This window comes from Chrysochloris asiatica, unplaced genomic scaffold (genome assembly GCF_000296735.1).
Source record: "Chrysochloris asiatica unplaced genomic scaffold, ChrAsi1.0 scaffold00401, whole genome shotgun sequence".
In the NCBI taxonomy this organism is placed as follows: Eukaryota; Metazoa; Chordata; class Mammalia; order Afrosoricida; family Chrysochloridae; genus Chrysochloris; species Chrysochloris asiatica.
Window position 1 is genome coordinate 601537 of NW_006408919.1, and position 12807 is coordinate 614343.

Genomic DNA, 12807 nt, shown 5'->3' on the forward strand with positions numbered 1-12807 from the left:
AAAGTTGGACAATATATAAGAAAGACCATATTGATACATTTGAGTTATGATGTTGGAGAAGATTATTGAAAGTACAAAGGACTGCCAAAAGAGCAAATAAATCTGTGTTAGAAGAAGTACAGAAAGAATGCGCTTAGACACAAGGATGGAGAGACTTCATTTTGCATTCTTTGGACATATTATCAGAAAAGACCAATTCTAGGTGAACAGCATTATGCTTGGTCAAGTGGAAGGTCAGTGCAAAAGAGGAAGACCCAGTGAGATGGATTGGCACAGGGCAGCAGCAATAGGCTCAAGTATAACAATTTTGAAGATGGCACTGAATTAGGCAGAGATACATTTTGTTGTACACAGGGTCACTATGAATGGAAATCAACTCAATGGCAACTTAATAATAAAATTCAGGATTAATTTGACCTTATGATTATGTTGTTGTTGTTATAAAATGTCATTAAATTGGGTCCAATTTATACTGGACACTGTATACGATTTCTGACGAGCTTCTGGTGGATTTGAACTGTTGACCTTGTGATTAGCATTCCAGTATGTATCCTACATTGACACACCAGCATTCCTTATGACCATACTGTTGTTTTTAAGTTCCAGTTATTCAGTTACAACTCATAGCAATCCTATGTAAGATTTCCAAGTATGGACTGATGTCCTTGAATCACTGACCTTGCTGTTTACAGACAAGTGTTTATCCTACAGTGCTGTACTAGGATTCCCATTATGCTAGAAGTAGCCCCAGTTGTGGTTTTATTCTGATATTAGGGAATGTAATGGCCAACACGTGGTATAAGATTGAATAAGTGACCCAGCCCTGAGCAACAAGATGATTCCTGTCCCTGAAGCTAAAAGCACAGTGAGACTCCCATATCCCAGGACCTACTTTTTCTTTAGCCTATCATGCTTCTGAATGTTCTTTTACAAAATAAGTGATGATCACAGTAATTGAGGGCAAATCTAGCCTATGACTATATATGCCTACAATTACTTTAATCATATTCACATATGTCACATTGTTTATCCCATACTAAATTGTTTGGATCACTTTCTGAATTAGAACAAACTGAGCTACTTTGTGGGATGAGTTATGAATTTTTGGATTTAAAAAAAAATGTTCTTTTTTTTAAATTTATTTTAAATGCACTGAACAGAACATTTTAACTCAGAAAAATATATGATCATAATATAAGAGATTACATCAATTTCTCAATTTAATGTTTGTGCATTACACACTTTCTCTACTTCACTAACTTCCTATGCCTCTTGTGTATATGTACAACATATTTTTTTATGAAACTGATTAAATTAAGCTGTATACTTGAAGGCCATTATCAATAAATATGTAAATTGATGTTCTTGTGGTTACGAACACTTGAGTAGGCTCCCACTCATGCACAAAAGAGTGGGAATTTGTTGGCCATTTTGAATCAGACAATTACATTGTTTGTTATGACAGTAAAGACAAATTGAAGAGGAATGTCATTGCATTCATCAGCAAAAAAAAATGTTCAAGATCTGCCTTATGCACAATAGAAGGAAACACTACCTGGTCCTGAGCCATATTCACAATAATTCTTAAACTCCAGCCTATTGATGCTGCCAAAGTGCCAATCTACCTTTGTTGGGGGGGGGGGGGAGATCTTCCTCTTTTTTGCTGACCCTCCACTTTATTAAACATGATGTACTTCTCCAGGGAATGGTATCTCTTGGTAATATGTCCAAAGTATGAGAGAGAATATCTTGCCATCCTGGCTTCTAAGAAGTATTTTCTGTGTACTTCTTCCAATACAAATTTGTTGGTACTTCTGGAAGTCCATGCTACTTTTAATATTCTTCTCCAATACAATAAATCAAATTCATCAATTATTTTGTAGTCTTTCATGTTCAGCTCCAACATCTACATGCATATGAGGCTATTGAGGCTTCAGGGGTTGGTATATAAATTTGAGCACTAGTTGTATTAACTCGGTTTCATTGTAGATCTATGGATATTATTCTATCACAATCAGTTATACTTCCAGATAGATCTTGAGAAGCTCTTTGTATGATCAAGGTAATGCCATTCCCGTTCAGTTTGTCAAGTGCATCTTTAGTTCTCAAACTCTCATTTTTTTCTCTAGAACACTTTAAAAGGTCTTGTGCAGCAGGTTTTCTTAATTCAATATATCTTTTGATTTCTTGACTGTTGCTTTCATCAGTGTTAATAGTGGATCCAAACAAAATGAAATCTTTGACAAACCCAATGTTTTCTACTTTTATCATGATGTTATTTATTGGTCCAATGGTGAGGATTTTTGTTTTCTTTGCAATCCCTATTTAAGGTTATGGTTTTTGATCTTCATGAGTAAATAGTTTAAGTCCTCTTCACTTTCCACAAGCAAGGTTGGATCATCTGCATATTGCAGGTTGTTAATGAGTCTTCCTCCAATCCTGATGCCATGTTTTTCTTCAGACTTTTGCTCATCAAACAGATTGAATAAGTATGATGAAAATATACAACACTGGTGCACACCTTTCTTAATTTCAACTAACTCAATGTCACCTTGTTCTGTTTGAATGCCTGCCTCTTGGACAATGTACAGGTTCCTGATGAGCATAATTAAGTGTTATATAGGTTCATTCTTTTCAAAATTGTCCATATATGATGATGACAAATGCAGTTGAAAACCTTTCCATAGTCATTAAACCACAGGTACCTAAATTTATGTCTTCTAACAATGAAACAATCATTATCTTTGGTTTTAGTGGTTGGTGCATAAATTTGAATGAGATTTAGCTTCCTTGTAGGAGTATTGATTTTATCACAGGCAGAGGTTACTTCAAGATAGATCTTGAGATGTTCTTTTTATTTGGGGGCCATTTTGAATCAGACAATTAATTTTTTTTATTATTCTGGGAATGACAAATTGAAGAGGAATGGCATTCATCATCAGAAAGAACCATTCAAGATCTACCTTGAAGCACAACACAGTCTGTGATTGTATAATATGCATACAACTGAAAGGAAGACCGGTTAATACAACTATTATTTAAATTTACTCACCAATTACTATAGACTTTGATAATGAAATTGATGAATTCTACCAACTTCTTCAGTCTAACAACAATAAAAAATTCAATCAAGATGTATTGATAATTACTGATGATTGGAATGCAAAAGTTGGAAACAAAAAGGATCAGTCATTGGAAAACATGACCTTGGTGATAGAAACTATGATGCAGACTACATGATACAATTTCTTTTAAAAGATTTTATTGTGATTTGAGTGATAGTTAACATGGGAAAGCATCTGTTTTCCACTCAACCTATTATATTTTTTTGTTTCATTGCAATAATTACAATCCCCTCCATGCATCATTGGTAACTGCGTTTGTTCTATTCTTTTTTGTTTTGTTTTGTTTTGCTTTTTAAGATTTTCATATACACAAAAACCTGCAGGAATATATAATCATTTAAACAACCAAAGGACACATTCTGCAAGCCAGCCTCCTTGCGGTCAGCACATAGCCTTTCTCTTTACATGCATCTAGAGTCCTCAGCTGCTCTCTCTCTCCATGCCATCACCTCTGCCTCCATCTCGGATGTCACTGCTTGTCTGGTTAGGGTACCATGTACTGCTCATGCTCTTCTCTCTTGATGGTCCTAGGGTCCTCTGATCCTTGAATGTAAGAGTAACTACTCTCCCAATTTTGCTACACAGCTCCTACCTTTACAGTTGTGACAATCGCAATTAGTCAGGATAACAATTACTCACTATGGAATCAAATGAATCCTATCCCCATCTCCTTTCATCAGACCCACTAGACAAGATAAAAACTCTTCAGTGGGGGTTTCATCTCCCTCTGCACACTCTGAAACTAAACTCCCTCATGAAAATGTAAGCCATCCACTTTGTGCCTTTATAATCCCCTCCTTATTTTAGGTAGCCAATGTCTAAGTTGCCCATCCCTATCAACCCAGTGTACAGAGGGAATAGGTTTGATCCTTGAGGTGAAGACTCCTTCCCTCTTGCTTCCTACACTTGCTTCCTTTATCAAAATTATTTATCTTACTCTAGCTGAGTTCTGATCATCATGACGTCGAAAACAAGGTCCAATGAGTACTATCTGCAAGTTTGTGCATTCTTATTACCCCCACCACCACCACCACCACCACTTCATCTCAGCTGGATGTTTCACTCTCAGCTCTAGCACTCTGTGGATAGGTCATTGTCTATGGCCTCAGGAGTTGCCAAGTCTCCCCAAACATCAGACCAACCAGCCCTTCATCTTCTCTCTCTTCTCAAGGTTATGGAATGTGCTCGAACTCAGGCCATATCTTCAATGTTGCCTTTCCCCCACTTCTACTCACGTGTAGACCAACATGGTTGCCAGTAAGCTTACATGCCTGCTCATGAATTCCCTTTGATTTTCAATCTTGGAGGAGGGTTCATCTTGAAGGTATTTGATTGCTTGCCTTGATGGCTCTCCAGTGAACAGCTTGCTTGTTCTTTTAATAGCTAAAGAGACTGTCATTTCTATTTTTTTCCTAATGGTCTTTTTTTCAAGAAGTATCTTCTGTTCCTCTAGATACTCTGGGCTGGTCTACATGTCCTTTCAAGTGGGAATTTCCCACCTCAGAAGATTCTCCATGGGGTTCAGGATTCCACCTAAGGCCCTGTACACTACAAAGGCTCCACAAGAAGCCTAGTTCACTGGGCAAGTTCTAGAACACCTTTTAGGTATTCAAATAAGTTACAGGTTGAAGATGGGTATACAAGCTTTCTGAAATTGTTTTTCCCAACATTCCTTTCTATCCCACTCATGTGTCTTTTTTTGCAATAGTAGGCAAGGAAAACCAATATCCATAAGACAGCCAAGCATTTTAACATTGTTTCCCCTTTCACCCATTCAAGCTGTGCCTTGATCTCAGTATCCCAAAGACCTGTTGTTTCAAGCTTGAACAGACATCATAATTTACCTCTGTCCCATTTAGCCCATGAGACCTTACATAAGTGTCCCCCTATCTACCTTGTTCTTTCACCCCTCTACCTTCTTGTGTATTGTGGTCCCTTTCCTTGTATATTGCCCTCCTCAACACATGAGCTATGATGTATCTGTCCTCTAACCTGTGTTCTACCATTCCTTCCCTTGTAACCAATAAAATTTTATTTATTTATTTTTTAATATGAATATCTTTTCTTTTTTGTGTGTGTGGTTGTTATATTTTATATTCCAAGTAATAATGATTAAAAATATTTACACACCTACTTTTAAGTCCACAGTTTAGCATTCTTAAAAATCGCTTTAAAAGTCATAGCACAAGATCTTTACATTAAGGATTGGGGGAAAAGATTCCACTTAAAACAAAGCCTGATATAATATATACATGTTTTCTCTGTACTATATTTAAAATACATTAATTTTTAAACAATACTCATCTTGTTTTCCTCTGGTGGCAAAATACTAGTGCAAACTTTTCATCAAAATAAAGTTTACCATGGATGTAAATGAATTCTCCCAATTGAAAATGGCCATTCAGCTGCCATCAAACAAAATTTCTCGCCAAACTTAAACAAAAAAAAAACAAACAAACATCGGTGATTGACACTTACAAGCAAAACTATAAAACCTTATAGCATCATCTACATTGCTCCTTACCACATAAACTATAAAAGAACCAGAGATACTGTATAGAAGCTAAGTTGATTTTGAAAAGGCACATGGGTGTAGTTTTTGTTGTTTTGTTTTACATTCTAGAAATTTTGCCACCCCCACTCTGTTCCTGTGACTATTGGGGGAGACAAGAATGGTATTCAATCTAAAGGAAACCAGAAACCAAAATTTAACTGCACAGTAACAATGCACTTTTCTTCATGCAGCCTTGTATTTTTTATATATTCAATTTTCTAACATGCATTAGAATACATAAACATGTATTCTAATGGATTTACAGTTGATTTTACAGTAGGGAAAACAATTTGAGGAAGAACATGACCTGTGAAGAGAAGAGAGAACCCTTACCCCAATGGAAATAGATACATTTCTACCCAAATATATAATAAATATAACCCATTTACATTTTCAGAAATATACTCAAAGTTTCCCATTCATTTATAGGAAAGTTCTCTCCTCTGTAACACTTAGTGGGGAGAAACCAGTGTGGTTCAATAGAAACAGTCAGTAAAACAAGAAATTGTTAATTTTGGTCCACTTGTCTATCAACAAGGACAGTCACACTGCCCACAATCAGTTGAAAAACCCAACATGTAAATTAAAAATATATATTCATTTGTTATTTCATTCTAAAACAGGCATAGCTGTTCTGTCCTCCTCATCCCCTGTCTTTTCAGCTTGGGAATCCATTGTTGGTTTGGGCTTTAAACTCTCAGCATCTTTGTGATCATCCCTGGAATCCTCAGTGGTATCTGCTTGGTGTGGCCTTCCTTCCTCCTGATTCATGATTTCAGGGGTCACTTGATATAAGTCTGCTTCTAGAAGCTCAGTTTGTACTTCCATTGACATCTGATTTACCCATTGAACATACAGCAGTCTGAATTCGACCCACTTCTAGATAACTCACTTGGACCTGCTCTGGAAGCTCATTCATTTGTGAATCGGGCACTTGGGTGTCCTGGAACAGATCTGGATGAACCTGTTCTACAGTCACTTGGGCTGAATCCACGTGGTAGCACATGTACCTTCCCAAAGTGTTCTCTAATCGTCATTGATGTTGCAGGTTCAGTTTACACACATGTTTCCACTGAAAGAACTTCTTTGGTTACCAGACATTCTGAAATATTATGAGTATCACTAAGATGTCTCCTTAATTCATTTCCTAGCATAAATCACATGGAGTACAATGGTTGGGTTTATCTCCAGTATGGATTACTAAGTGATCTTTGAACTGGTCCCAGCTGTTAAACACACTCTTACAGACCTGACATTCATATAGTTTTTGTCTTCCCTTTTTTGCCCCGACTCCAGTTTGGCATGCTGTCAGGTGATTTTTGAGTGTGCTATTTCTTGCAAATCATTCATGACAATTTGGACACTCAATGGGTTTTTCAGCTGTATATTTTTGAAGATGCTTTGTAAAATGTCCAAAGTGGTCAAACTGTTTCTCACAGTACTGACAAATGTGAATTTTTTCCCCAGATCTTTGCTTTTTATTGACTCCACCTTCTTCAAGGTGGTAACAACTGAGGTGCTGTTTCCATGCACTCTCCATGAAGATACCTTTTTAGTGCATATTTCACACTTGAGACTCTCATTGGAGTGTGATTTCATGCACTCCTGTTTGCTTGTGGGATCAGACGCACACTCATCTTCTTCTTTAATATGCCCTTTTCTATCACCTTGACGATACTTGCTGGTAATATCTGTCAACAAAGCTAAAGCAGAGTCATCCAATGAACTTGAGCTCTGAATGTACTTTATGAGTAGCCGCTTCTTCCAACGTCTCAATGCTTTCGTCTTCCACTTCAATTGTGCCTTCAGCAATCTCCACCTCAATTTCAGCTTGTTCTGATTCTGCAGATGGCAATGATTCAGTGATAACATTAGATGCTTCCACAATTTTTCTTTTTTTTTTGCCTCACTTTTTCCGGTGTTATTTTCTTCAGGTGGAGCTGCATTTTCTTTGTTCCTGACTTCGAGGGCTTTGATAGCTTCTAGCATTTGTAGAAACTCTGCTGTTTTCCATACATCATTGGCTTCTTCTCCTTGTATCATTAACTTTGCTGTATATGTAAATTCAATTAATTGACCAAAGGCCATTTTACTGACACCTTCTATCTCCACCAAAGATTCCTGAGTAAATTCTTGAAAGAATTTGTATAAGAACTTACTGCAAACAGCCAAAACAGCTTTGTGGGCCTTAAAATGGTGCCCGATGACAATCAGGGGGATATCAGTAAACCGATCCTGCTCTCACTGTTCATTCAGTCAATCAATTGGTCCAAGATCATTTTATGATGTTCTGGGAACTCCTGAAGGCATTCAATTGTCTCTTCAGCCTCCATGTCCATGGGTTTGCTCCCTGTCGCCCTCCATTTTCCCCACAAGAGCCTAGGTGCACCATCCATTTGCGTCCAGCCGCCCATTGATGCTGCTGCGAGCACCTGGCTGCTGCTGCACGGGCTGTGACCGCCATGGGGTGGTCTTAAGGTTTTACAATAATTATCTTATGCAGTATTTTTTTGTGTATGTGTGTGACTAATTTCACTCAGCATAATGTCCTCAAGGTTTATCCATATTATTCGATGATTTGTAGGTTCATTGTTGTTCTTCATGGTAGCATAGTATTTCATTGTGTGTATGTACCAATTTTTTAAACATTTTTCTTCCATTGATAGGCACTAAGGCTGTCTCCATCATTTTACTGTTGTGAATAGATCTGAGATAAACACTGGTGTGGCTATGTCTACTTGTGTGTTGGCTCATATTTCCTGTGGATATATACCAAGTAGAAGAATTGTTGGATCCTAACTCCTTGGAAACCCTATACAGGGTCACCATGGGTTGGAACTGACTCGATGGCACTTCACAACAACAACAATAAGGTATTTCTATTTCTAAATTTCTGAGGAAGTGACATACTGTTTTCCAGAGTGGTTGAACTATTTTACATTCCCACCAACAACGTTGGAGGATTCCAGTCACTGCACATCCTCACCAAAATTTATTGTCCTCTGCTTTTTTGAACTTCACTTTATTGTTGGTGTCAGATGATGTTTCATCATTGTTTTGATTTGCATCACTCTAATGGCTAATGATTATGAACATTTCTTCATATGTTTGTTGGCTGCCCATATGTATTCCATGGTGAAGTGTATGTTCATGTCCTGCGTTCATTTTTAAAATAGGTTATTTGTCTTTTTCTTGTAAAAGTGTTGTATAAATTTTAGAGATTAGTCTAAATTTTGAAGTTTTGTCTGATATATCATTGCAAAAGATTTTTCCCATTCTATGGTCTCCCTTTTTACTTTTTTTTTTTTTTTAACACATTAAGACCACAAAAACTATCAAATTTGATATTTATTTTCTTAATATTTTGATATACATAATTTCCTAATTTTTAATATGTTCCACTCATCTATTTTGTGTTCCATTTGTGCAATATTTACAATGCTTGGTAGTCTATTTTGATAGTCTGTTTTCAGTAACTAAATACTCAGAAGTAGTCAGCCTCTTCTTCTTCCTACACCGTCTCAATCAGGAAACTCATCTGAGGTCTGATGGGTGACATTGCTAGTATTTAAATTAATCAGTAATAATTCAGTGATGACAGAATGATGATTTATCTACCATTATTAGTTTACATTATCTTCTTAGGAAGATTTTCTCTTCTCCCAGTTAATTAACATCAGCATAAACTCATGAATTCTTACATTACACCATGGATTATAACCCAATGACATGATTTTAAGGCTCATTTTTCCCAATTTTTGGCTAGTACTAGCCACTTAAAGCTGACATCTGATGACCACTTAGATATCTTTTCATTATTCTTTAAGCACTCTATTCTCTGTGAAAAAAAGATGTTCGAATATCAGTATGTATTTCCTTGTCCCAAACTTGAAATAAGCTATTTTTTAATGGAGTATCATTTCTTTTATTGGAGAATTGTACTTGAAACCTTATGTATTGATCCCATATGAACTAATTGCTATTTGAATCTTTTGCTTTTAGACATTATTAGTACAAATCTCTAAAATGTGTGTATTGATATAAAAATATATAAACACTAAAACCAATGATGATGAAATTTAAGAGTTCTATCAATGTTTTCAGCTTGAAATGGATCAAACATGTTGTTAAGATATGTTGTTAATTAATGGCAACTGGAATTCAATGGTTGGAAACAGGAAAAATTAGTAGTTAAAAAATATGGTCATGGTAAAAGAATCAATGCTGAAGATCACATGATGAAATTTTCCAAGATCAATAACTTCTTCATTGCAAACAACTTTTTGACAATATAGAGGATGACTGTACACATGAACCTCACTAGATGGAAAACACACAGAAATGAAATTGACTAGGTCATGTTTAGTCTATGGAAAAGACCATTAATTGCTCATAGGCAACTCCAGGCTGATGCTGGAGAATTTTAAAACAAGCCCACAAGAGGCAAAATATAACTTTGAATATATCCCATCTGAATTTAGAGATCATCTCAAGAACTGATGTGATACATTAGACACTAATGACAAAAGATCTGAAGAGTTCTGAGATAACATCGTGAACATCATATAGGAAGAAAACAAAAGGTTATTAAGAAAGCAAGAAAGAAGGAAAAGACCAAATGGATGTCAAAAGAAACTCTGAAATTTGCTATCCAGTCTAGAGATTCAGCAGAAATGGAATAAATGAGAAGGTAAAAGAGCTGAATAGAAAATTTCAAAGGGCAGCTCAAAATATAAAGTAAAATATTATAATAGCATGTGCAAAGACCTATAGTTAGAAATCCAAAAGGAAAGAAAACACTCAGCATCTCTCAAGTTGAGGAACTTGAAGAAATAATTCCAGCCTCAACTTGGAATATTGAAGATTTGTAAATATTGAACGATGCAGAAAACATCAAAGATGGAATGAATTCACAAACATTGTATCAAAAAGAATTGACCAATGTTCAACCACTTCAAAAAGTAGCATGTGTTCAAGAGCTAGTGATAGTAAAGGAAGAAATCCAAGATGCGCTAAAGTCACTGGCAAAGAACAAAGCTCTGGAAATTTATGGAATACAAATTTAAAACTTTTAAGAAACTGATGCTGCACTGGAGGAATTCACTCATCTATGCCAAGAAATTTGGAAGAAAGATAGCTACCTATGGACTGGAAGATATGCATATTTATGCCCATTCCAAAGAGAGGTGACCTAACTGAATGAGGAAACCATCTTATCATTTTCATTAATAGTGTATGTAAGAAAAGTTTTGCTAAAGGTAATTTAAAAACAGCTGCTACAGTACACTGATTCAACATGTATTGGAAATCATCTGTAATTTATTGGAAATAAATTTATTTGAAATAAAGTTGGTATAGCTGAGCAAACAATCTGAGAAACTGGGTTATATGAAGAAAAATGTGACAGCAGGATTGAAGGAAGATTCATTAACAACCTGTGATATGCAGACGATACAGCCTTGCTTGCTGAAAGTGAAAAGGATTTAAAATATTTACTGATGAAGATCAAAGACCATAACCTTCAATACTGATTGCATCTCAATGCAAAATCCTCACTATTGGAACAATAAACAACATTCTTATCAGTGGAGAAAAGATAAAAGTTGTGAAGGACTTCATTTTTCTTGGATCAATCATCAATGCTCATGGAAGCAGCAGTCAAGAAATCAAATGAAATACTGCGTTAGGTAAATCTGCTGAACAAGACCTTTTTAAAGTGTTGAAGAGCAAAGATGTCAGCTTGAAGACTAAGATTTGCCTGACACAAACTATGGTATTTTCAATAACCTCATATGCATGCAAAAGTTGAATAGTGAATAAGGAAGACTGTAATATTTGGCTTTATCTTCTCAATCTGACCTTTGAAATTTTCTGTTCAGCTCCTGTACCTCTTCACTTCTTCCATTTGCTTTAGCATCTCTACACTGGTGAACTAGTTTCAGTGTCTCTTCTGATATCCATTTTGAACTTTTCCTTCTTTCTTGTCTTCTTAATGACTTTTTACTTTCTTCCTGTATGATATTATTGATGTCATCTCACAGCTCTTCTGGTCTTCGGTCTTTAGTATTTAATGATTCAAATCTGTTTTTCAGATGATCTCTAAATTCAGGTGGGATATATTCAAGTTTGTATTTTGGTTCTCGTGAGCTTGTTTTCATTTTCTTCAGCTTTATTTTGAATTTGCATACCAGGGATATGTTCCAGATTATTATTTTGGCTTTCACAGACTTGTAATTTTCTTCAGCTTCAGTCTGAACTTGGCTGTGAGCAATTGATTGTCTGTTCCTTGTCTGACCTTGTTTTGATTGATGATACGTACTTTTTTCACCCTGTCTTTCCATAGATGTAGTCAATTTTATTTCTATGTATACCATCTGGTGAGGTCCATGAGTATAATTATCTTTTATGTTGTTTAAAAAAGGTATTTGCAATGAATAATTCATTGATATTGCAAAATTCTGTCATGGGATCCAAGGCTATATTTTCTGGCTACTGATACTTCTTCCCTTTTTCTCCTCTTTGCATTCCAATCACTAGTTATTATAAATACATCTTGAGTGCATGTGTGATCAAATTCAGAGTGTAGAACTTGGTAGAATTCTTTAATTTCATCATCACTAGCTTTAGTGTTTGGTGCATAAATTTTAATAATAGTGGTATTAACTGATCTTTCTTCTGGGCATATGAATATTATCCTTTCATATACATCATTATACTTGAATATAAATCTTGAAATATTCTTTTCAGAACACTTCAAGACCTATTTTCCTCTTCAATTTAAAGATGACATTCTTCTACAATTGGTTATTCCCAGAATAGTAAACCCCATATTTATCAGATTTAAAATGGCCGTTACCAACATATTTCAGCTCACTAATGCCTGTTATATAAATTTAAAGAGACAGCATAGACATAAAACCAAACGGCCACCACTAGTCTGTCTGTTGTTCTGTGGTGGTTTGAGTTGCTGTGATTCTGAGGGCTATGCCACCGGTGTTTTAAATAACTAGCAGGGTCACCCATGGTGGAAAGCTTTCAGATGAGATACAAAACAAAGACAGACTAGGAAGAAAGAGTGACAAACTACTTCCGAATCGCTAGTCACTGAAAACTCTATGCATAGCAGAG

At 35.8% G+C, this 12807-nt stretch overlaps 1 pseudogene; it reads right to left on the reverse strand.

The window, feature by feature from the left end:
- Window positions 1–6288: 6288 nt before the first annotated feature.
- LOC102833764 lies at window positions 6289–8012 on the reverse strand (annotated as a pseudogene).
- Between the last annotated feature and the right edge of the window lie 4795 nt (window positions 8013–12807).